At 46.3% G+C, this 25,579-nt stretch overlaps 1 protein-coding gene across 3 annotated transcripts in view; it reads left to right on the top strand.

Annotated features, from left to right (window-relative positions):
• TNRC6C (trinucleotide repeat containing adaptor 6C) overlaps window positions 1-25,579 on the top strand; it is a 357,433-nt gene that overhangs the window by 172,804 nt on the left and 159,050 nt on the right. The window contains exon 1 of one of the 3 annotated variants that reach the window (XM_068914215.1): window positions 4,814-5,382. The exons of the other annotated variants lie outside the window; for them this stretch is intronic. The gene's annotated coding sequence lies outside the window, so the exon portion shown is untranslated. Of the gene's footprint in view, window positions 1-4,813; window positions 5,383-25,579 lie in introns of those variants that run through there. 3 annotated transcript variants of the gene reach the window in all.

Here is a 25,579-nt window from a genome sequence, read left to right as displayed (position 1 = left end):
AGCTGAGGTTCAGAGATGTCTGCATCCGGGGTTGAATTTAGGTCCTTTGTTTCAGGTTACATGCAGAGGGTGAAAGAAGATTCTGGTTTTTAATTCCCAGGGCCCCCCTAATGCTTGAATGTGCCCTCAGTGAGGCCTCATCCCTCTGTCGTGCATCCTGTGAAACAGACAGACTGCTTTCAGCTTCTGCTTGCTGCGCAGGCGGCTCCGAGCTCAGCACAGGAGCACTCCAGCTGAGACTTCTGTTGCCTGATTTGCAGAAGCCCATGACACTCCCATCAGCCTCCTTTGTGTTGCTCTGTATCTCCAAAAAGCAGACTGTTTCTGATTTGGCCACCTCAAATTGGAGATGATCAAAATTCAAGGTTTACCTATGAAAACATTGGTCCAAGAGCACCTTCCAGGCACACGCTTGGGATGCTGACGTTTCAGCCGTCCAGCACTCTTCACACAAGCTTACTCCTAGCCCTGCTCATGTGGAAGCACAGGGTGGTTTTTATGGCTGTCTGAACTGGTCACCTGAAGGAGTCTGGAGTGCAAATGGAGGGTACTCACCCATCTGTTTTCAATCCTGAATTTGGGTTCAGAGGACCCGTGCTGGAAACTGAAGTTCCACGAAGCGTGTTCGTCAGTGAGAGGCAGTGAGAGTCGCTGGGAGAACTCAGGCCTCTTAAATTAGATGTCTCAAGTATATGGCATGAACAAATAACTGCAGAGAGAGTCTGTCTCCCGTGACATCTATCATCTTGGTTTATGTTAGGATGCAACAGATGGGCCAAGCAGACAAATGAAGACTGGTGGGATGAGAGGTGTGAAGTGACAAGAGGGTGACAAAGCGTTCCGCGGGGGCAGCCGGCCACTTGCCCAGCCATGATGGAGGGTAACCATGGTAGCTTTGTGCCAGCCTGCACAGCTCAGGTCAGGACCCCCTTACACAAAGTGATTGCTCCTTTACCCCACTCTGTCTTGTTAGGAACCAAGTAATGCTAACTATTCTCTTTCTGTACAAGTGCAATAAAAACTGTGATCAGTGGTGGGGGTAAGTTTTCAGGTGTGCTTAAATCCTTCAAAATAGCCTGCATAGTCTAAAGCCTCTAATGTCAGCGTTTTGGAAAAATTTAGCTAGGTCTTCCTGCCATTTATGAAATAACTTGACAAGCCTAATTACCCATTCAAGTGTCTAGATTTTACCCAGACCTTGATTGAGAGGCAAGGAGTGACTCTTGGTTCTCTAGTGAGCAATCTGGAAATAAAGAAATAAAAACGTCAAAGCCCTTTTATCTGTATGTGTTTCAAAACTCGGGCTTTAGGAACCACAAAAAATAAAATCAAAACATGTTTTCAGGAGTTTGTAGTACAAATTACCCTATTAAAAAGTACTCTGCTTATAAAAGGAAAAAAAACATAGCTAGTTTACTGAGGGAAGAAGTATGGAAAGTATTCAGTAGTGAGTGATCTTCAGAATACATTTTCTCTGGGCCATTGTAACTGCTTGGAACTTATCAAAAGAAATGGTTATTTTGATCATAATTGTAGTGGGTGGCATGATTTTCTTGGCATTTATTTGGCTTTAAAATGAACACATCTTTCCCTTTAAAAAACAAAACAAAACAGGTAGATAATTAGTGTGCAGTAGTTAATGGGTAATTTCAAAGTAAATGAGCAGAGCTCATAACTTCATTCTGAAAGATATTTGTATTATCCGAATATATTTTACTCTCTGAAAATGAATTCTCTTTTTGATGGTGCGGTCTTCCTAGTGAATCTCATAGATGATACCTGACTTCTGGCTGGCTTCTGTCTTTTTTGGGTGGTCCTTTGTAGGGTCATTTACAGAACACAGTTCCTATTAACAGCTAGCCAGACTCAAGAGGGCTTGCTTAGCTGGCACGGATGCTGGTGCTTTACTAGCTTCAGGTACTTCTTGCTGCTCCAACCTACTAAACGAGGTGACTTTTCCAACCAAAATTTTAATATGAAATTGTTGCTTACTAAATCAGGGCTATTTTGCAAAGACAGCTTTGGCAGATGAGTTTTGTTTCCTGTGGCTAATGCACAATATGGAGGAAGTCCAGTTTTTATCTCCCTGACAAGCCCCATTATCTTATAGGCTTTAGGCCTGGGAAGACTGTGGTTTCTTTGATGGTCTTTGGATGAGGGTTGCCTTACATCTGTATTCAGCGCCATCTGTGTCTCTGTTTCTTTGGCAAGCACTAGAAGATGGGGGCTTTAGATTCATCTTTGAACTGTAGATCTGTACTCTGGAGTGGATAGCCGAGTTCTGTTCTCCAATTACACCCACCAAACAAAGAATGATTCCACCTATTGTTGTGGGCTGACTTGTCTTTGGAAATACAAAGGCCCAAATGGGTCACTTTACCCTGCAAGCTACATGCTGATCTGCCATTTGGGCTTTTGAAAAGCTTCTTTATCTTCACACAGCCTGATTTCTTCCGCCCCATCCTCCAGCGCCGCTCCCCCACATGGCACCCACAAGGACAGCAACTCCAGCACAGCCCGGAGGGCTGGTAACCTTTATGCTTTTGACTTTTTGGTGTATAAATAGCAGAACAATTGAATCTGAGTTATTTTTATCCATCCTCTTTAGCAACACAAGAGAGTCCTAGAGAACAATAGGGTTTGGTCTGATTGCAGAAGTGAGAATTTCAGTAGCTGCTTCCTGTGCTGACACAGGGCTGTTCAGATGCACTCCTTGGCTCTTTATCCGGTGCTTGTGATGGGAAAAGGTGGACTTCTGAGTATCTGTACCAGGGAGTGCCACAGAATCAAAACAGTAATTGGCATTAAAATATCGCCTCCGCCAAGGTGGTACGGCTGGGCACTAAAGAAAATGTTGTCTTTTGCATGGAAATGATTAAATCTTTGCTATTTTGTGTTTGTTCCTGGATATCTTGGGTGGAGAAAGAGAAATTTGTGTAGGAAACACTGAAAGCTCTGGCAAATGAGACCTACCTATTTTCTATATTTTCTGGCAATCATGACTGCTTAAAGTTAAAAATTGTCTTATCAGTCAAAACCAAAAACCATGCAATTATTATCACCAGGACTCATATTATGAACTCTGGCTTCTGTCTTGAAAATACTTCTTCCTCACTGTCAGAGATGCTAGGTTCTGCAGAGGACTGACCTGAGCTGAGATGAAATCACCAGGAATGAAACCAAACCACCCGCACACAAAATGAGGAGTCACTCATGTAACAGGAGCTTCTGGGCACACTCAGCCTGAACTCTGCTTTCTCTGACACACACCTCACTCCACCTGAGGACAACCCCTCCATCAGCCTGAGACCCTCCACCCAGAATCCTCTCCTGGGAATGAGCATAGGGAAACTGCCTTTAAAAGGGGTACAGATGGGGCCATCTACTTTCCCTGTGATCATTTAGTGGGCAGCTTTCCCTTTTTCAGAATGAGAGAGTCTGAGATTGTTTCCATTTTGCCTGAGGATCTTATCATCAACCTTATCATGAACCCCACTTCATGATAATGTCCTGTATTTCACTGAGTGACCATTTTAATGGAAAATATATGGATGATCCTGAGGGAACAGACCAGCAACCCGGGATTATTGCTCCTCTTTTGTGCCCAGTAGGTTTGCAAGGTGTTGCCCCCTCCTGCTCCATCAATCAGCGCAGTGAATCTGACCATAATGGTCAGATACTGTTGCAGGAGGGGTTTGGACCTCACCTATAGGCGAAGGAGAGAATTGAACCCAAGTATCTACTTTCTGGTTGAATAATCTAACCACCAGGATACCGTATTAGATTCATCTTTACTCTTTCTGCTCTGTATTGAAAGTCAAACCCTTAAGAGCTTAATCCTGTCGGTCTCGTGGTGCATTCCTCCATCAGGGATGCTCGCTGTTTCGGATTCTTCATCTGACACTGGGCTGATGGCAGCCTCCCTGCTAGCAACAGCGAGACCAACTTTCCTCTTCTGCTTCTCTGTGCAGGAATCCAGTCCCCAGCAGGCTTTGGGCAGGAGCCTGAGTTGCTGCTGTGATGCTGTGTGGAGGAGGAGGAGGCAATGTAACAAGCATGACGCACTGCAGGGCTGGTATAGACTGATTTTTATTTCCTGATCTTGGTCACCAGACATGGGTTGAGTTCCTCTGCTCACAGTGCCATAAATACTACCAGGAGATTGTTTTGTTCCTTTAGATGAGGGCATAGAGGGAGTGTGAATTACGTTTGAGAGGGCAGAAAGCCCGGGGGGGGGGGGGGGAGGAAAGTTGTCAGGGTGGGTCTGGGAAAATGTTTCTGCAGGCCTAGCACAACCGCCCCCGCAGCTGCACACCCATACCAAGTGCAAGGGGAGCAGACGCAGAGCACCAGGTTTGTGCGACATGCTTTGAGTAGAAAAGATCCCATCCCGCTTTGTTCCAGCTGCGCTGCCCTGATGGCCCTAAAAATCCTCTTTCTCTTGTCAGGCTCATATGGCCCAGAGGAAACAGCTAGGGGCTCTGCAGAGGGCCAGTCTTGCAGAAAGCTGAGAGAAGATTTTTTGTTGAAACAGTTTCCAGTGGAAAAGGTTGTTTCATTTAACATGAAATTTTAACAAAGTTGTACTGAGTTCAGTGATATTTTGTTTGAAAAAAGTTGGTAAAACCTTTATCCAAAGAAAGGAAGAACAACATCTGTTCCAATTGTTTGCCTCCCCCCCCCCAAAAAAAAATGTTTTTTCCTTTCAAATCAATTTAAACGTGAAGTATGTTATAATCCTGTTTAAAAAGCTTATAAATAAAAAGACTACCCTTTGAAATATTAATTACTCTTTCCTTTCCCCCCAGTTTTATATTTTATTTTACACACAAAATCGTAACTCTGGCTTTTGTCTCGTTGTGAACACTTTTGGTGGCATAGAAAATCAACTTCCTGACTGGTTCTGCAATCTGGTTTCAGCTGACAGCGGGCTGTCTCTCTTCTTCCTTATGCTGAGCCGTGCTAGAGGAGTTCTGCTGACACTGCTGGATTACTCCTGCTTTGCTTGGAATAAATAAGAGAAAAATCAGGCCCGTGGTATCCAAAGCAACTTGGAAAACCATAGAGCTATCCTGGGCTATTGAAGATCTCAAGTATTTGTTGACTCTTAAAATATTTCTTCATTGTTAGAGAATATTGAGAGCAGCAGCTTTCAATCATGAGCTACTGAAGACAGAACCCTTAAGCCATCGATTCCCTGGCAAGAAGCCTGCGGCTGGGGCAGATGTCCATGCTGCGCGGTGGGGTGGTCGCTGGACCCTCATCCCATGCTCTGTGCCGTTCCCTCTCCATGCTCCGCGGCTAAAACGAAGAGCCTTGCTGTTTTTACAGCTTGGAGGCAGTTGCAGAACTGCACCTGATTCAACACCAGCGGAAGTAAAGGTACTTAGGTGTTATCTCTCTCTGCCTGTGAGCTGCAGTCCAAGACTAACAAGCATGATTTTATATCAGGAGGTTGTAAAAAATGAGCTGGCTTTTTCATGCTGTGAAACTGGACTTTTCCAGAAGATTCCCCTCTTTACAAATGGTTGCAATTGTCTCGGGATTGCAATAGCATCTGTGCCAACCAGATTTCTGCTTATGCTGTCAAAGATATTTTAATTTGTATCATCTCTGCGATCCACCAACCGAACTTCTGCTAATGTTTTTGATTGCCAGATGAACGTTACCGTGCGCTTTCGTTGCTCTTAGAGAATAACTTTGTAAACCACATTATGCTGAAGTTGCTCTTCACGGGCTTCTCAAATGCCACCAAGCCGGTCCTCTCTGAAGCAATTTGGTGATGACATACAGCCTGCACTCCTCTCATGTGTGCGCCTTAGCACCCAAAGGCAGACTTGGCAGGGTGGATCCCAGCTTCCAGGCTGCTGACGGGAGTGAGATCCACCCTGATAGATGAGTCTTTCTTGATGAAGTGCTTGTCCCTGTGAGGTTCTTGGCTCCGTAACTGCAAGGGAGAGAGGCTAAGGAATAAGTTACATCCTACCAGTGCGATAGTCTTGTGTGGGACGATGTAATTGATGGGAAGCTGAACGGTGTCACTAGGCCCTGATCAGAATTCCTGGATAATCCTGGTGAGATCAGGTTGTTTTGCACTGCTGTGGGATCAGTGAGGGGAAAATGAGGAAGGCGACAGGACGTTATTAGTAAAATAGCAGCTTTGGGCTTCTGCAGTGGAATGAGGGTATTAGTGTTCTCTGCAAAGGGGACAACTATTGAATCATCTATCCAGCCCGTGTGTTCATGTGTAATTATAATTATCACCATACATTGATTGCTCTGGTGGGGAATGAATGGGAGGAAGCTCTTGGTGGCCCCCATGTTGATACTATTATTTACCCGCTGGTTTGAAACATCCCAAATGGAGTAATGGAGGACATGCGGCTTTCCAAGTGGACCTCATCGTACCAGCTCTTGTGACTTCAGCGTTTGGGTGCTGGTAGACTGCAGTAAATGCTAGCGTGGGCTGGGCGAGCTGCACTTTTCTGCTCATGTGGTTGGGATGCCCAGAGCGGGTGGGATCCCTGCTGCTGCAATTGACATCTGAGACACCTTCCCCAGCTCTGGCACTGCAGCAGGATGGGCCTGGAGGCCAGAGCGTGGGTCAGGGCACTCAGTCGTCTTTACTACTCTTCTCCCTTCTGATGTAGTCTGTGACTTCCCTTTTAATAGGCTTGTTCATTCAGGAACGCTATTACAAGTGTTTGAGCAGTACTCAGGTTAACTTGCAAGGAGCGTCCAGGCAGAGCAGAGGTCTGGGGAGACATAAAGTTAACATATAATCAAAGCGACAAGATCAAGCATACTGCATACACTTTCTGTTGCATCATTCTCTGCAGTAGTATTGAGATTTAATTACCAGCTGTAAAGCACTTGGAGATTTTCAGGTGGAAACTACTGCATAGAGGAAGGGGAAAGTACAAAAACAACCTACATAATTAAGTGCTACTTGTTTAATTTAATTTTCTCCTTCATTTGATCCTCTTCTGGATTCTTGAAAGTAACAGTCTTGTTAATACCAGCTGGGTCCTTTTACACTTGCATTACGTTCAAATGATGAGCCTAACAACAGGAGGAAACAATAGTTTAAGGAGATCTGCCTGATGCTGCCCTTGAAAAACTGGGTCTGAGCTAGGATGCCGATGGCGTATGCTGTGACTGTGTAATGGGAAAAATGCCTGCCCCTGTTTTGAAGCGGTGTTCGCCTTTCAAAAAAGAAGGCTGATGAGGGACATGGTTTTTTAGTTACAAAACTGGCCTTCTGGAAGGTATAAGAAATTTCACTTTCACGTGCCAGTGCATTAAAAGGGTGTACCAATAAAATATGATAAATAATTTGCATTTGGTAATCCTGATGAGAGCTGTAAAGAGGAAATACAAATGGATTAAGCTGTAAATTACTGCTGTTCCTCACTTCCCCCTCTCCCTATTCCCTTGGAAATTAGCCAGTTGCTCTCTGGAATTACTAATTCTTACAATCTTCCCTTGCCAGTCTAGCATCAGTAAAACAATGGCATTTACTTAATATTTTTCCTTTGTTTGTTTAACAGTCATTTCTTTCCAAATATTTTTAAATGAAAAAAGATTCTTATGAAGAGTTTAAGAGACAGCCTTAATTCTTTGCAGGGCATTTCTTTAACAGCCCCAAACCTACTGGTACGGAAAACATGAGGTCATTATAGAGTAGGGTTTCATGATTATTTGCCAGCAACCCTCATGGTACAAGACAAGGGAGCTGGGGTGATACGTAAGTTCTTACGAATGTTCTCTTTCTGCTATTTCTGGAAGAGTGCATTAGGGCCCCAAGTAATCTACCTGGTGCCTGTGTCCCCCTCTCTATTGGGAGGCACCAAGGAGTCTAGCAGCAGTGAGGAGTTTCATTTTGGTTTGGGGGAGTTGGGGGAGATTTATGAGACTAGGATTTTGTTTGTTTGTTTTGAACATGTTCCCTGGAGTAGAGGTGTAATTTTGAAGTACTTGTGCATGCTGCTGTACTGAATAGATATGCTTGCAAGTTGGGTTTTATAATACAATTTTTTGTTTTTATAATACAAGTCAGCAGGCTGGTCAGAAATAAGGATGATGCAGGAGAACTAGTGGAAGTTTTGAAATGATCTGAATATTTGTTAGTCCCATTTTTGCACCTCTCCTAGGTATGGTGATTTTTGATGGGAAAAGAACTGGAAGTAACCAAGTACCAGGAAGGCGTCTGTTCTCTTCCCATTTCCCATTGGAATAAAAAATAACAGAGCTCAAAAGAGAGAAGCCATTTCAGAGAGATCTTCCTAGTTCTGAATCCTTTGAGGCTTCCTATCTCATCCTTCTTAGGGGTAGAGAGATTTGAATACATGAAAGTTATCATATATTGGTTTCTCAGGGGTATGAGACCATTAGTGTTGAATGCAGAGAATTAGTATTAATTAAGAGTAATAAGAGAGAAGAATGGGTGGAAGAAAGGCAAGGAGTGGATTTGATTTTCTGCTAACTCCATTTGTAACAACAGGATTTCCTCAGCTCTGCTGTAGGTCTCACATGAGAACTGTATCTCCAGATATGCCAGTGTTGTTCACTGGGTTCAGACCTGTGGTAGGTGAAACCAGAAAGGCTCCCTGAGCCTATTCTGTGCATTCTGGTTACTCATCACTTCATAAGTGTGATAATGGACACGACACCATTAAATAAAATAAAATAACACTTTGTTTCTTACCTCATGGTTATTTCAGCCCTTGGAGAGAGTTCAGGTTCAAGAACACTGCAAGTCAGTGGGATGCGTTGCGTTTAGGTTGGAACTGGGTAACCTAAGAGGAGACTGTGCATGAGCTTCAAAATGCCCTTCATCCTCCCAGATTCCCTTCTTACCCATCTTAAAGAAACTGTTTAAGCTGGGACTCCCAGTCCCTGAATGCTGCGTGGAGACACGAAACTGTTTAAGCTGGGACTCCCAGTCCCTGAATGCTGCGTGGAGACACGTGCTCATGACTTCCCCTGAAAGTGCTTCGGGGCTCGGAGAAATGCTGTCTGGCAGAGAGAGAGAAAAGCTTGTTCTTTCAGGCTGCACAACCTGAAGCTTAATGTCACATTTTCACAACCACCAAAAGCCTCAGCGAGGAGACTTGTGCAGCTGCAAACATTACCCACCAGATGACTCAACGTTTCATAGGGCCAAACTTACTAGCGCAGCTACAGAGTGGCGCGTCATGTCCCTGTGATCATTCTTGAAAGGACATAAAGTGATTCTGAAGGGTTCCCCAGCCCCCCGCTTCTTTCCTTCTTTCTTTTTTTGCCTTTTGCAGTGCAACGCAGAGATCTGGGAATGCATCCATATGGAATTGAAATATGCTGCGGGTTCGAGGGAGGGGGAGCGGAGTCCCGCGCTAACCCGAAGCCCGAGCGTTGGCAGCTCTCTGCCGGCTCCCAGCACAGGAGCTGGTTGCTGGCTCGGGGGGCAGTTCTGGCAGCCGGCTCGCAAAAACCTCCTCCCTCCAGCCCTCTTTTGCCATGTTTGTCCTGCTAAAAGCTGAGGAGGAGCGTTTCCTCCCCCATTTCTCATCATTCATTTATACGTTTTTAAAGCTGAGATCTATAGAATCGAGAAAATGGCTGTTTCCTTTTTGCCTCCTTCTCCTTTTCTCAAATCACTGAGCCATCTGCGGCAATGCCACAATTCAAGCCGTCTCGAGACAGAATCCAGCTCTCTGCCTTGTGATCTGCATGTCAAGGTGAAACTGCAATAAGATAATAATGTCAGTATCCCCAGAAGGCAGGCGGTAAAAGATACTAATTGCATTTCACTGAAGGCTTCAGAAACACTCAGCAGCTGGAAAGCTGAGGAGAATTTTGATGCTATTCTTATAAGGGAAGATTTTTTTTTTTTTTCCTTATACTGTTTGTAAATCTATTACAGAACATGGGGAGTGGAAGCGGGGGAAGGGAATGCATAAAACCAGTTAAAGGCTTAATGTTTCCCATTATATTTTGTGAGCTGTAGGTGGTCTAGAGCTTATAAAAATGGAGCACATTCCCTTGTAATCAACCATAATAATTTATTATTATTATTTATTATGATTTGCTGTTATTTTGCACATATAAAGGCCCCTGCCAAGGCACTCAGAGCTCTGCACAAATAGTTAACATTTATTATAGCAGTAGTAATGTTTAAAAATATTAACTAAATAAAATAAAAATACCAGCCCTAAAGAGCTGAGGACAGCTTTGTTGTTATAAAATAAATGCAGGAAGGCAGGTATCTTGCTGAATGGCTGATACTGATTTGAATAGAAATGTGCTTGGTGATGGGGAAACATATTTTCAGTTCCTATAGAAATTAAGAGGGTTTGGCTTGGAGGTGCCTCTCAGGTGACCAGTTCTGTACCTATTGCTTTGCCCATCAAAAATGGGGAACTTCTGATCGGCCAAAATAACTTTCAGGAGTGGAGATCTTGAATGTAATCCATTATGCTGAGTAGAGGGGATGGGAAGAAAATAAGCCTCTTTGTAAAACAGCAAGCGATGGTAAAATGGCCGGTCTCCTTTGAACAGTCGTCCAAGGGCATTTTAGCTGTGGGCATGTGTCTGCTGCACGTGCCTGGGTTCAGAGACACCATTGCTGGTTGCAGTGAAGGTCTCTCTCTCAAGTGAGCAGATTTCTTTAGTCTCCAGAGAGCTGAGCTCCTTCCTACCCTAAAGGACTGCCGGTCCTCCTGTTTGCCAGCTGTTTACACTGTTGCGCCTTATTGTCATGGTCTTCGGGGAACCTGGAGCCTCATCCAGACGTTTCCCAACCTCTTTGTCATCTCTTGCCTTTGCTCTGCTCTCAAATCTTTTGCCCCAGAGAGGAAGGGAAGTCCTCAGCCTCTGCTTCAGGGACCGATGATGGAGAGTCTCTCACCGTGGCACAGCACATTAGCCAATAGCAGGGGAATATTATTGCACTTTCTGCAACCTGGACTCCAGCCCACTGGCGTTGAACCTCAGAGTTCATTGAGGGGATGAACAAGGCAGGCTGTGATCTTTACGTCCTTGGTCTGAGGCACGAGAGGCAGTGGGCTTTGTGTGCAGCCATGGGTATGGCTATCCTAAAGAGCTTCCAAGCTCAAGTTAAAAAACTTATTTGTGCCCATGTAATGGCTCATGAGCAGCATGTTCAAAAGAAGTGCAGTTACAGTGAGATGAGTAGCTTGTCTGTATAGTGCCTTGGACTTTGGAAAAGTCCTTCTACAAAGGCTAATTAAAGGGAAGCTGCATGAGTATTGGATGAAAGGCAGAATACTGCCATGGGTGAGGAACCATCTGAGAGACAACAGGAGAAAGAATTATGCCAAAGATTTAACAGCAGGATGCAATGAGAATGTATACTAGACCTGGTATTGTGTCATATATTTGTTAATGAAATGGAAAAAAAAGTGGACAAGAAAATTTGCAGTTGCCTCAGATTTATTTTGCTTAGTCAAGACAAGAATGTGGAGAACTTCACAAGAGCCTAATAAAGCTAGAAGGCTGGGCCCTGTGAGGTGGGTGGAGCTGGGAAACACAAAGTGTCTGCACATTGGAAGGAGCCGTGGAGCATAATGTTGAGTTCCAAATTAGCTGTAACCATTTGGGAAGAAGATAGCAGCGTCAACAGAGACATCTGTGCAAAATCTCTACTCTCGGTGTAGAGCAGCTGCCAGATAAGCAAAGAAAATTTGAGGAAGAATGGGATTAAAAATATTGCTGAGAGTATTATAATGCCAGCACATAAATCAGTGGCGTGGTCTTGCCGGGGATACTGTGTTCATTGCTAGTCAATCTGTCTCAAAAAGATATAGCAGAAATAGAAGGGGTCAAGAGATAGGCAACAAAAATTATTGGAGACATTGAAAGACTTCCACATGAGGAGAGACTGAAGGATAAGGGGGAACATTTATTTTAAAGATGAGATAAATATAAGGGGATATGATCCATGCACATAAAAAAGTAGATAGTAAATGGCACATAGGAGGTAAATCAGGCGCTTGTAGTCACCTTCTTTTGTGAAACAGAAATCAGGAAGCACCTGATGGGACTGAAAGGCAGCGAGCGTAGAACTGACCAAAGGGCCTATTTTTTCCGCACTAATAACTGCTGGGACTCGTCTGCAGCTCTGGGGTGACTGGGGAGGTTAAGAGGATTCAAAAAGAGCTAAAAGCGGATGTGGATACCCAGAACATCCACAACTGCATGAAAGGAGATATAAAAGCGTGGGAGATAGGAACACCTTGTGCTTGAGGGCATGAACCAGCTGCTAGCTGACGAGAGGTGGGACGAGGCTGATGGGACGCAAGTCCTGTGCCAGCCAGCCCTGTTAGAAGTGGGATGATGGTTTGAGCTGACATGGGATTAGCTTACTTCTGTGAATGACTTCACCCATCTCATGGAAGGGTTTTGCAACATTTATAAAAAATAACCCACAGGTGTCTTCTCAGTGCTCTGCCAGAGCAGTATGCGTGAAATTAGTAGCATTGTACCAAGTTGAAATGCAGGGAAACAGAGGCACAGCAAAGTGATGCGATTAGGCCAGGACCACTTGGCATGTTAGTGCAAAGCCTGGGATAGATCCCATCCAATTCCCCAGGCACGAGGAAGCACCATCTCTCCCTAGCTTTAGGACAGGGCGTGCGCTGTAGGTATTACTGCTACGCAGCCCTCCCCGGGGCAGGAAAGGACCGAGCAAAGCCCTTGCTGCTCCTTAGCTGGAGAAAGAGCCAAAGGTGTTTATTTGTGCACCACGTTGACAAACTGGATCTAAGGCAAAGGGAAAACCTAGCACCTATAGCTATAGCTGCGTCTGTACCGTGCAGGGAGACATCCGCACGCTCCGAGGCGCCTTTGCCTGGCTGGAGCAGGAGGGGATGTGCAGAGCGATCTGAGGGTGCCCATGCTGGTGGTATTTTTGAGCATCGAGGCTCCAAAGGAGCTTGCGAGGCGACGGGGGCTGGGAGGATTTGCCTGTCGTTAGCCTTCCCGGGGAGGAGCGGGGACACACGCGGGCCTGCTAAGTCGTTGCGGCGCTTGATCTCCGCGTCACGTGCTGCCTTTCGGGCTCAGGGGCTGCCCTGCGCGTTGGCTGCCGAATTACATCAGCGCGACAGGCGCCGCAAAATGGGTCAGTCGCTGCTCGCACGTTTCAATGGGCACAGGGGTTTAAATTAAATTTTTAAATTATTTTTTTCCCGCTGCAGGGGAAGAAGGAGGGGGACCAAACCCACCTTCTGGCTGGCGCACGGGAGGGGAAGGGACGGCGGCGGTGGTTTGACGGAGGAGACCCGGCCGCGAGCCGGGGGGCAACGGGCGCTGCCCGGCTGCAGGACTAAGCCCCTTTGGCTCGGTGCCGTTGCCTGGCTGTGCTAAACAGCTTGCGGGCTGATAGATGGTTTTTCTCCCCCTCTCTGCGCGAGATTAAGCAGGAAACTTGCACGAGAGGACCTCGTAGCAGGCTCGGCGTGGAGGGGGACTCGGCTCGAACCCGTCCCGGTTATTCCCGCCGGCCGCCTGGGCGCTGGCAGGCGCTGCACCGCTCCGCCGCGGTGGCCCTATGCTTGAACAATCTCGCGGAGCGCCATGAAAGATTCATGAGGGCGAAGCGTTAGCATGTGTGCTGACTGGGTAATAGGCTGGGACTGAGGAGGAGGAGGAGGGCTGCGGGCTCGCACCAGCGCAGGCTGCTCTCGGGGCGGCCGCCCCAGCGGCGAGGTGGGAGCGGGGAGGCAGCCCCTTCCCTTGGCGCCCGTCGCGGGGCGGGGGGCCGCCGTACCGCCGTGCAGAAGGCAGAGGAGGAGGCAGCTGATTGAGCTGGTGCCCTGCATGCTCCTGCAGTGGCCTGGTCTCCTTTCTGCCTGTGCAACGCTCTTGCCCAGGGTCGTTTTCTCAGTTGCTCTCGTTTCAGCGCGGCGGAGAGATTCGGGGCTCTTTGTTGCTTGGCTGAGTCAGGTCCCCCACCACACTGCCCGTTTTAGCACCCTATCCCACCCCTTTCCTTGGGAGCTTCACAAGGCCGGGCGTAAACCAGTTGGAATCAAAACCTGGGCTGTGAGCCTCTTTTCCGTGTTTTGGGAAGGAGAGATTACAATATTAGGCCTAATTCGGCACCATCAGATAAGGGCCTGGTCCTGCCAAGGCACCTAGGTGGAGCCCATATGTATCAGCCAGGTGCTGAGCAAACGTAAATATCTCCAGGTATTCTGGCCATCGATACGGTTAGGGTCCAGTTCATGAAACTGTGGAGTCGCTGAACTACAACAAAATGATAAGCTATAAATAGGTTGTACTTCATAAGTGCGTGTACGTGTGTGTGTGTATATATGTATACAGCTGTGCACGTGTGCACGCATACGCGCTGTACAAACTCCGGGTGCACTGAAGCAAGGCGAGAAGTGCCCCTCTCTCCTCTGTAGGATCTGAGACCGCATTCGTAAGGGGGGGGATCAGAGCCCCTTCCTGTAACACGCTGAGCAACGTGACTAACATCTCTCACATGTTTTTTCTGTTCTTTCATCATCTCCCCAGGGGCAGAAGTGTGTGCAGTGGAGTGTCTTGTTTTGGTAGGGGTTATTTAAAAAAAAAAAAAAAAAAGGTTTTAAATATATGTTGCTATGTATTTCTGCTGGGGAAAGCCAGGTCAAAGACACGCATACAGCATTTGAAGCAGAAGTGGTAGGTTTTGCAGTGACTCTCAGTTTCTGGTTTGCTTTAGATTTCACCTCCTCCAAGTTGTTTCTCACACTGATGAGCTCTATTTCTAGTGTGAAGAGTTTTATTCTGGAGGAGAAAAATTGTCAAACCTAGTGGACTGGATAGTCTTTGGGTTTTTCTCCTAGGGGGCCTTTGTCAATAAGGGTCAAAAGTGGGTGCATCCCGCAATTGCGTAGGACGCCAGCGTGGAAAGCAGAGGTATAGAGTGGGGAGGAGGTCCTGTGCTCTCCTAAGCTCCAAAGCTTTTGTGCGCAATTATATCAGTGCTGCATGCAGAGGAAAACAACTGTGGCAAAGTCATGGGTAACTGCAACAGTGTCAGCGTCTAACCCAAGGGGAAGAGTGCCCAAACCTGGGGCTGAGAGAAGAAGCTCTCAAAGGGCGATGCTTTTTGAAAACAAGTCTCAGTAAAGATCCCAGAGCAGTTCTGTGCCCTGAACTGAGTGGGGTCTTCAGCTGGTATTTTTGGTTCTGAGCAACAGGTTATTTCCAATGAAGTGACCAGTTGCTCAGAACCAAAAATACTGTCCTCTGTCGTGCTGGAGTTCAGTCCACCCATTCTTCGTCATTTGAAGCAAGCCCTGGGGCATTTAGGCAGCAGCAGGACAGTTGCAGGTGGAAGGCTGCAGGTCCTCTGCATTTCATGCATGAGCTTGTGCCATCCGCTGAGTTCCCCATCACCTGTGCAAGGTGAGGGACGAGGCAGGGAACTGGCAGAGCACCGAGTTGTCCTGTGGTGGAGGTTTGTTCCCACCACTGTGGAGTGGAGGTTTGTTCCCACCACTGTGGACTGAGGTGTCTGAGAAGCTGCATTTCATAAAGTAAAATGTAAAGATATCGAAAACATGTCAAACATCTGGGATTCAACTTTTAGGAGCAGAATAGCTCGGTAGAGATCCCTTTGTCCACCTAAAGAACAACAAATATAGGCCCCTGAAGGGATCCCCATACAGGCTCCTTGTCAGGAAGGTATCTGCTCTAAAAATACTCTTTCTTGACTCGTTCCAGGCCAGGACTGATAGCCCTTTTAGACACCTTAGCCTGTATACTAAGGATGGGATCCACCTGCCCTGACTTAGCAACTTTGCCATTTAATGATGAGCTAGTTAATGTAGGCTTCCTTTTAGTCAATGGGAGGAACAGGGCAATTCATCCCATTCTGACATGAACCAAAATGATTACTTTTCAGGAATTCTTATTTCTGTGTATTGACTTTAAAGGAAGCCCTTCAAGTCTAGCTTGGAATTAGACATCTAACCTTTAAAGCCCATGGCATGAATCTCCCCCTGAATATAAACACCATTTAGGTGTTTATCCACTGTACAGTTGACTGCAAAATCCCTACAGGAAAATAGTCATTAGAGAATAAGGTATTGTATTCGTTTCAGCAGAGAGTAGGGGAAAATTGTGGAGGCCGTAAGGTCCTAGCAAGGCTGCAAAGGACATTCCTTATTGAAACATTCAGGGTCAGATTGGCTGTGTCCACACTGTGTTTTATGTGACCAAGAGGGGCCAGAGAGTTAGTGCCTGGCATCCACCTTGCCCTTGTAGGCAGAGCGGCCCCAGGCCAGGCTGCCTGTATGTCTGCCTGCATCTCTGAGAGGCAGCAGTGGAGACTTTTCCTGGTGACCTCCACACATGGGAGTTCAGTTATGGCTGATTACATATACAGACTGATTTTCAAAGGTAGTTATGTGCCTAAAGATGCAAAATGGTATTTATTATATGAGCTTTGGAAGAATTTATGGAAGCGCCTCATCTATCTGATTTCGGTACCTAACTTAAGTGCATGGCAATCTTGTAGCAGCCCATTTGTAGCTTTAGGTATGGTGGAGGACTTTCTTCTGAACATCAAGTTGTTTTTTGTCCTAATAGGAGTATTAGGATTTGGTTTAATGGTAGATGGTCTGAATTGCAACAAATTCATTTGCAGTTTTCATTATTTGGAAGTGAACGTTTAGGAGAAGGAACTATCCCGCCTGGGAGTGCAGTTTAATTTCTGAGGAGCCGTTCCTGTATAAATTTGATTGTAATGACAGGTAATTGTGACAATAGTATAACAAACACAAACCATTGTGGCAAGAGTGATATTTTCAGGGCAACTTTGTGAAAATCCTGCAGAATCTAAACTAAACTAAACTAGAAACCAACTAATATGGGTGTATTTTTTATGCTGTATTTGCTTTATACTTAGTTCAGTTTTTACTAAACAAAGATTAAGATAAAATAGAAGAGATGTTGATTCTGGATTGGGCCCTATCTCAGTTTTTGGCCTCATCCTTCCATTCCATTAAGGTCATTTTAAGCCACTTTGAGATTATGTAGAGATCTTAAAATGCTACAAATTGCCTTTTTATATGCATGGCAGTTCCAGAATTGAACAAGAAAATGTTAATGAGGGCTGGGTCCAGTGAGACTGTTCATGGCTGTGAGCCTCACCTGTGGCCTGTGCTTTACAGACATGGTCATGTCATCATGATAGACCCAATAAACAAAGATTTTTTGATTCTGTAGTTAAAACACTCCAGAGCTCTTGGAGCTTTTGATCCCTGATTTTCATCCTTCTTTTGCTCTAGAAGGGGCTAGGTAGTTTGGATCTGGTTTAATCTCATTCATCTCAAGACCTGGGCCATATACAGATCAGTGTGTGTTATTTAGACCAAGTGAATATTTCACCTATCCCCTTTTTTATCTAGGGCTTTGCAGATCATTTCCACTAACTGATCCCCTTGTCGTGCTCCTGAAAACACTGCAATTGTGCTTGTTTAAATTACCCTTCCATCTAACTGTCCATGGCTAAGTTCTAGCATGCAGAACCAAACTTATATTCACATCTTTAAATTAGCAGACAGTGAAAATGAACAAATGCCTCTTCTCTAGGGAGACACCCTGGGTCTGCTCAGTACAACAGCCCTGGATACTAGGCTGCTGCTGGTAATAACACAACCTTAGCTGTGGCCTCTGCAGCACATGAAAGCTGAACATTGCATCATCAGTTCAGCATTGTTTACCAGGGCGGGAGGAATAAGCTCAGCATCTAATTCCCCTGGGCGTGTGGCGTGCTGATGTTTGCAGTCAGTCTAAATCTAATCTCCGAAAGAAACAATGCAAAAAGCCAGACCTCTCTCTGACTCTTGCCTCCTGTTTCTCTTTTTCAGTGGGCTATTTCCATTTTCTAGTTTGGGTTACAGGTGGGGAAAATGCAGCTTTTACAGAGTGTGGTATGCAGCACCGTGCAAACTGCTTTCCCTAGTTCCCCTTCTCAGACTCACTCATGTGTTCGTGCGCAGGCACAGGCGAGCACTTACAAAATACACAGCACCTGGCCGACTAGTTGAGTAAGGATTTTTTTCCCCTCTGCTTAACGTGGCTTTCTCAGTGGCAGCTTGCCAAGCTGGAAAAAGCAGATCAGCAAAACAGGGCACATAAATTGTATGGACTTTGTCAGCCTATACAAGTAGTTGGCCAGGCCCCTTCTGCATACATTGTGCTATGTTATGTAAATGTCATTGTTCTTTTGTTAGGGCTCTTGGTAGGATCCTGTATCTTAGGAACGGAGCCCCGTTGCTTCGCGAGTGTGTGGTGTTCCCTACTGTACATCTTCCAGGCCAGCTCAATAAAACAAGAAGGGCAAGAAGAGAGGATGCAAACTGCAAAAGTGGGAAATCTCTACTAGAGCATTGGGATCCAGCTTAGAAAGGAGAGTTGGAAAAACACAGATTTGTGGAGAGAGGACAGGATATCCAAGGCATGAGAAATTGTCAGAAAATTATCTGATGAACCTATTTGAAGGGATCAAGTAAAAAGCGTAAAATAAATGCTTTTCTCCATGTTTCTTTGTCGCTTTTGCTAAAATATTGAAGTTTAAACAAGGAGGCTTTTAATGGAGGGTTGTCTCACAGGGTGTATTGTATTCACTGGAGTTTGCTCTCTCCTTGGCTAATTATATATATTTATCCATCTTGTTGAAAGCTTCTCCAGGGCAAAGAGATGCTGGTTTATTTCTTTATTTAATACAGGAAAAGAATAGTGGAGAGATATCTGTTAAATATCAAGACAGTGCAGTCTCGATACTCCAGCTTCTAGTAGGTAACTGGAAGGTGATGTTGAAGAGGAGTCAATAGGAGCAACAGGTGCCCACCTCTAGTATGTGCATACAGGCAGAAGGTGGGAAATCTGGGAAGAGCAGGACAGGGCAGAAGATCTTCCCATCAGTAGTTTGGGCTGGGACTTTCTGAGACTCTTGGGAGGGGACAACAAGATTCCTTAGTATATATTGAAGAGTCAGGTCCAGCCCAGTTCCCTCTCACAGTCTTTGCTAGAAGATCACTATGTAGCTGTAGTGTTATGTTCCCTGTCCCCCCCTTAATCTGTCGGATTCATCTTGGTGTGCTTAGATTTCATTAACTGTCCTGCCTTCCCTTAGGACAGTGCAAGTTTTTAGTGCTTGCTGCATCTTTTGGCAAAGAGCTCCACAGTTCAACGACCTAGGGAGAAGCATGCATACAACTGCCTTTTATGGGGAAGCAGCTCCTTTTGTTTCTTCTGAACATGCCTCTTCATACGCTTAGTTCTAGGGTTGGAAGAGACCATGAATGATCCCGCCCTCCATGCAAAGTCTTTTCTTTCCACACTGAAGAGTCCTGGTTTACTCGCAGGCTTTTCACCCTCCCCAGTTGGTACAAGTTCATGCACACAGGGGGAATCCTATACTTGAGTGATGTGGCTGTCCCTACCCCATCACAGACAAAAAGAAAGTGGACCTGTGACTTGGTGAGCAGATCCAGTTATCCAGCAAGCATCCATCTGGCCACCCGACAGACAGCCTGTGGCCCGCCTTGTGTGAATGGGCTGCGTTCAGGCAAACGACACGATGAGTCTGTGCACAAGGGTGCTCGGTACGTGACCATATGTGCCGCCGTCATGTATATGGGGTGCATGTTTGGGTTGAATGAAGAGTGCGCTCCCGGCCCTGCCTTGGGGAGATTGCAGAGCCCTCAGGATGCCTTGTCCAGCCCACAGGGCTCCTTCCCAGCCCTGCTGATCTCCTGGGCCCCCTGGGGAAGGAGAGAGGCCAGGGTGAGGCCTCAGACTGGAGACACTGCTGTGGTGGACTTGATCTCACCCTGCAGTGGCCTCAACTCCTTTCTGTTGGAGAACTGTGTTTCAGACATTGGCCTGTTCTACTAACTGTGCAGTCTTCCAATTAGTGCCTATTTTAATCATCCAAAAGCTTTTAACACTGGGAGAAAAATCATGCCCTGTATACATAAGGACTAAACTATGCCAAAAAGCATCCATACAATGCAGATGTGGTAAAGGTTTCATTATGGCCTACTGGGGAACAGTGCTCATTTTCCTGGGCTGTGTTACTGGCAGGAAGGGTTGTTTCTCTGCTTGTAATTGTCAAACTACTGAATCCCTGGAAATGGCACAAATATAGGGGTTTTTTTTATTTCTTTTTTTTTTTTATCAATTTTGTTTTGCAGCTTGGTGAAAAATGTGAGATCTTCATTTGAAACTGCTGCTAGACAGCTCTGTGCTGACTCCTTTGACTTATTTATATCCTAATGATGTTGCCTTATTTATTTCTTTTTTCACTTAGCTACTCAGTCGAGCACCATATGTTTTCTTGTGCAGAAAGATGAGCTCTCTGGAGTATCTCCTGCTTTATGTGTTTGCACAGATTCTGTAGCTTTAGTTTGTCACTTTCTGTCACTTATTCATTTGCCTTTTGAATCAAAGGGGATGAGATCTTCATACTTGGAGCATTTATTTGAGAATAACTGCCAAAGATCAACTAAGTGGGTGTGTTGCTCTTTGGATTCACATTCTGGATTTGCAGTACCTGCCCCGTGCTCAACCTCTTGCTCTCTCATCAGTTCTGACAAATCTATTTGTTGTTGTTGTTATTTTAAAGCAAAATTATGCTTTTGTGTTGTCCCAAGACAGCATGTGGCCTAACCCCACCTGCGACATTGCAGTTAGTGTCATGTGAACATAAAAGTCATAGGGGTGATTACTGCAGCAGGTTCTGCAGTAAACGCCATGGTTTATTCCTCCCCTCTTTCTCTGTTTTTTATCATAGCCAACCATGTCTATATGGACGCTTTGTCTTTAGAGCGTTACCCTCTTCTCACATGAGAAGCAGGTGAGTAAACTGTTGACAGGTGACACAGCATCGGTGAGGCGGGTGAGAGAAATGGATTTTATGGGAAGTGTACAGTGAAGTAAATACAATTTTGGTAGCTGCTTCTGTGCAGGATCTGACATAGACTGCCAGGTTATGGCACCTGGAGTTGGACTCATCTATCCAAATTTAGATACCTTGAGCTGAGTTATTTATCCAGATTCCCCTGATAGCTGATAGGCACTGCTAGTGCACAATTCCTCTCATCCTAAGGTAAATGTCAGAAAATAGGTCAGATGGATTGTGCTTTAAAAGTGCTCATTTTCCTAAAGGCAATCTTGCTGACTAGCTCAGATGTAGATACTTTTGTATGTCTGGAGTAAGGGGAGACAGTCCTCCCTTGCAAACTAGCGGGATTGTCATGTGAAAAAGGGCATGGATATAGCTCCTATTTCCCTGGTAGTACTAGTCTCCTACACTCATAATCCAAATCTCGTTGGGTCTCGGTCTCAGCTAACAAGCCCCATCCAGGAGCTGGTTTCACCTCTACACACTGGGTAAAGACAATCAAGAGGAGGATACCATCAGCACACTGAACTGATGGGAGTTAGTAACTGCTGCGCTAACCTGCATCCCCAGAACTCCCCTGAGTTCAGGGCCCAGTGGCAAACTGTGAGAAGGAAAAAGGGAGGAGCCACCCAACAGCCCCTCCAGCTCCTGCTGGGGTATGGGATGTCCCAGCTGTGCAGCTCCATGTAAGTGACACCAAAGACAGTCGACATCTCAGCATGGATGTAGATCTGAATCTATCCCTACAAGATCCTCTTTAGCCTCTAATCCATTTCTCTCATTTCACTTGGATTTATAGGTAAATTGACTGTTTTCAGAGTCCTTGGCCACCTGCACTTTGATACTGTAGCTTTTATAACTTTTCCCTAAATGTTCAATTTAAGATAGGGACTTGGAGATGGAAGATCACACCAAGTAAAAGATTTTGGCATGAGGGCCTGGCAGTTGTTTTTGTAGAAATTGAGCTAAAGCTCCAACAACTCCCACCACCCCGCCGCCTCCCGTCGCTGCATGTCCCTGTGATGCCCCAGCAGCATCACTGAGAACAAACTTCTGCTCTCCAAAACCTCTGCTAACAGCTGCGGTTCAGGCTTTGCCCACGTTTCACTGCAGTTATATTAAAACCAGAAGATAGGTTATTAGTAGATAATTCTTGCAGGGGGAAGTGGGGTGGGGCAGCCCTGGTCCTGGTGCTTACACTTGTGGGGTGACCCACCAGAGGACCGAGAACAGAAATGCCTGGTGGATCTGCACAGGGAGCTCCTCTCCCCCTCCTTCTTGTGCTGTCTGTTGGGAGAGCACCAGGTCACAGATTTTAGTGTGTATTTGATCTTCATTTCTCAGCTTGGATGAGAAAGAGTCAATGAGGTCGGCGTGGCTCCCATTCCTCTGGGACCATGTTAGAGGAAGAGAAAACAGCCCCAGGAACAGATCTGCTTTGAGGCAGTGCTCGGGTACCATCGCTGCAACGGGATGGTCCAAGCATCAAGCCTGAGCTCTGCTTAGGGCTTCTGCTGCCCCTACTACTGCCAATAACATTGCTTGCAAGAGCAAATCCTTGTTATTTTTTCGTTACCTTGGGGAGGATTGTGAACAGGAGCTGAAAATACCACCTTGTGCCCCCTCACTCCCCTCCAGCACTCTTGTCTGTGTGACAGCCGTGGCTTTGAGCACCTCCATGGCCCTGTGTCAGTGGGTGTGAGGGAGGGAGGAGCAAGAGAGGTCACTGTGCCTGGGACGGGTGGAAAAAATGCTTCACCTCTGCCATCACAGTCCGATCGGCTAGAGTCAGACATTGTTCACGTAGTGACCAAGAAGGGGGAAGGAAGGAGGAGGAAGGGCAGTAAGCAGCTGAGGGAGCAGCGAGCTGGTGGCACATTGTACACAGCGTTGCCCAACACCCGACTGGTGAACCAACAGTGCAGGGCTTCCCTCACCGCAAGGCCAAGGCCCTGCCGCCTTGCCCCACACGCCGGGCCAGGGTTGTGCATCGTGCACGGTGCATGCACGGTGTGCAGAGGCATCCAGGGGCTTTGCCTGTTTTATGGCAGCCTTAAGAAGAGAGAAGGGGAAAAAAATATCTCCCTTAGGGGAGATGTAAGCACTAAAACAGCCCTGCACGGTCCCTTTCCAGCAGTTTGAAATTTAATGTGAAAGGGAAATGTATGTGTGTGTATGTGCATGTGGGTACACATTGCTTAGGCATTTACTTATTTTTAATAATAATAATCTTAGACTAGGTTGCTATCCGCTCAGGGCAGGATCTAGCCCTTTTTGTGCAGCAGTTATCACGTCATTGGCCGTATGGAGTAATAAATAACACTAACATGATGATAATACCCAAGATTGAATGTAGGATATGAGAGGTACGCATCGTTTTCAATAGGTGCCCTTGCTTGCTGGCCTGCGGCGACGGTGCTTAAGTGGTGTTTGCAGGCATGTAACGGACATCTAGAAGGTGCTGCAAGACCGTGGTGGAGCCAGGCGTTGGTCATAGCTGGGTTTGGCGAGGCCGTGCCCCCGCTGAGGGCGGCACCCATCGTGCTCCCTTAGCCTGGAGCGGGAAGGTCACACGTAGGGAACAAAACAATAGTTAGGAAAAACAATTTTCCTCTGTGCTATTGAGGAAACTGGTATCAAGGGTCTTCGGCAGTTCCCTGGTCTGGTTGGGCCGGCGTGGGGCGATGGGGCTGCTGCCGCGAGCCAGCAGCCTCAGGCTGGAAATGAAGTCCTCGCTGCTGGGAATGGGGGAGCACGAGAAACATGAACATGCCGGGAGAAGAATGAACCTCGAGCCAAAAAAATATCTGCAGCTGTTTTTAAATCTGGAGCTTACGTTGCGATGTTCTTCCTTCCCTCGGGTACACGCCACGAAGACGCGTGCAAATAAGCTTGCAAATCAGTACGAGCGTCTAAACTGCTTGTGTGCAAAGGAGCGTGCGCAGGTATGTGCATACAGCACTGCCACGGCGTGTGCGGGCGCTGCAGCGTGTGCACATGCGTTAAACGCCTACACGTGCCATCGAGGACAAGAGTGTTTGCTCGAGCTTTTTACAGCCAAGCTGGAAAGAGCTACAGAGACGGGAGTTTGGGGAGACAGGGAACAGAGGGAGGCTCAGCAGCCGCACGGAAACCCTGACAGCGCCTGAACTGCCTCAGCTCGGGCTGGCTGGCATCACTCTAACGATGCAGCGCTTGATAGGAAGTGGCAAGCAATGCCGATGCTTTTAACAGCGCCGGCTTATGAAAGGGGCAGGCAGCTGAAGGCGACAGGCTATTGTCTGAAAGATGAAATTTATTACAGGGCGCCATCCAAAGCCTAAATTAGGCTATCCAGGAGAAGGAAAAACAAAAGACAAGAATGTTAGTGTGTGTTATATATATGCAGAGCTTGTCATATCGAGTCGTGTAGCGCAATAAGGCTGAACTAGGCAGTAATGGGCTGTGCGGCTGCTTTTTCGCCTTTCTCTCTCTCTCTCTCTCTCTCTTTTTTTTTTTGTTGCCGTGGGACCTTAATGGAGTTCTTTAAGCAGATGCTTGAAGAGTCGCACTCCAGCGACCAGTGATTTAAAAAAAAAAAATTAAAAAAAAGATTAAAATAAAGAATAAAAGAGAGAGGAAGAGAAAAAAAAAATTTTAAAAGCACAAGATTGGCAGAAATCATTTTTCAGAAGAAAAGAGCTTGGGGGTGGGGAAGAGCTGGGAGAAGACTGTCAGGCTGTGGAAAAGTTTAATAAATTCCATGTCACTCTAAAGACCGTCGTGTGCAGAGTTGCCCAAGGCCAATAAAACCTGATAAACCTCTGATAGGCTGGCTCTGCTGCACTGGCACGCATTATTGCTTTGATACTTAACACAAAAATAGGGTGCTTTTTGTTGTTTTTGATATGGTAAGAGGCCTTGCAGTGTGCTGTTCTTTATCGGAGAGAGAGAGATATATATATATATAAAATCCATGATAAAAACACCAAAGGATTTAAGTGTGTAGCTGTCATCAGTTACTATTTAACTGAGCGAAGCATGTTAAAAGCAGCAACAATACAATATAGCAGTGAACGCATGAAAGCTCAAGCAATCTTCCTCCCACATTTAAGAGAAAGTGCTTTTTAAAACTGTAATCTTGGTAGGATTTGTGGGGAGGGGGAGAGGGGAAGATGGAGTTGTTCTTCTGCAAAGTGGAGCGCAACGTCTTTTATTTTTGTTTAACTTAAGCGAGTAATTTGCCTGATGCGGCAAACCCTGAAGCATTTGCTTAATTTTTCTCCCAGGAACGGCTTGACTGAACTAAACTAATGTGTTTACAGCTCGGCTCCGCTGTGCTGGTGCGGAGACCGCGGCTGCTACCTGCCCGGTTGGGATGGCTGGGCTGGGGTCTGGCGTGCCCATTTTCAGATGAAATGGAGAGTCTAGCACCAGCTAGATTTGGGCTCGGGAGCGATCTGCGGTGCAGGTAACCTCAGCCAATTCAGCTGAGCTCGGCATGCGGTTATTTCCCTCCACAACTCCTTTCCCGGAGGTGTGGGTTTGCCTCTCGCGGCACGTTTTCCCGGTGCCCAGCCTCCCCAGGTCCTCAGCTCTGCCCCGAGTGTCAGCTTGAGATGACCTGGGAATTGCCACTAAATGAGAGGTCAAACTGCTGCTTCGTGGCAGTGCGGTGTGGAAATCCAGCCT

This window comes from Struthio camelus, chromosome 19, assembly GCF_040807025.1.
Source record: "Struthio camelus isolate bStrCam1 chromosome 19, bStrCam1.hap1, whole genome shotgun sequence".
NCBI classification, from domain to species: Eukaryota; Metazoa; Chordata; class Aves; order Struthioniformes; family Struthionidae; genus Struthio; species Struthio camelus.
This window is presented reverse-complemented; position numbering and strand designations above follow the sequence as displayed.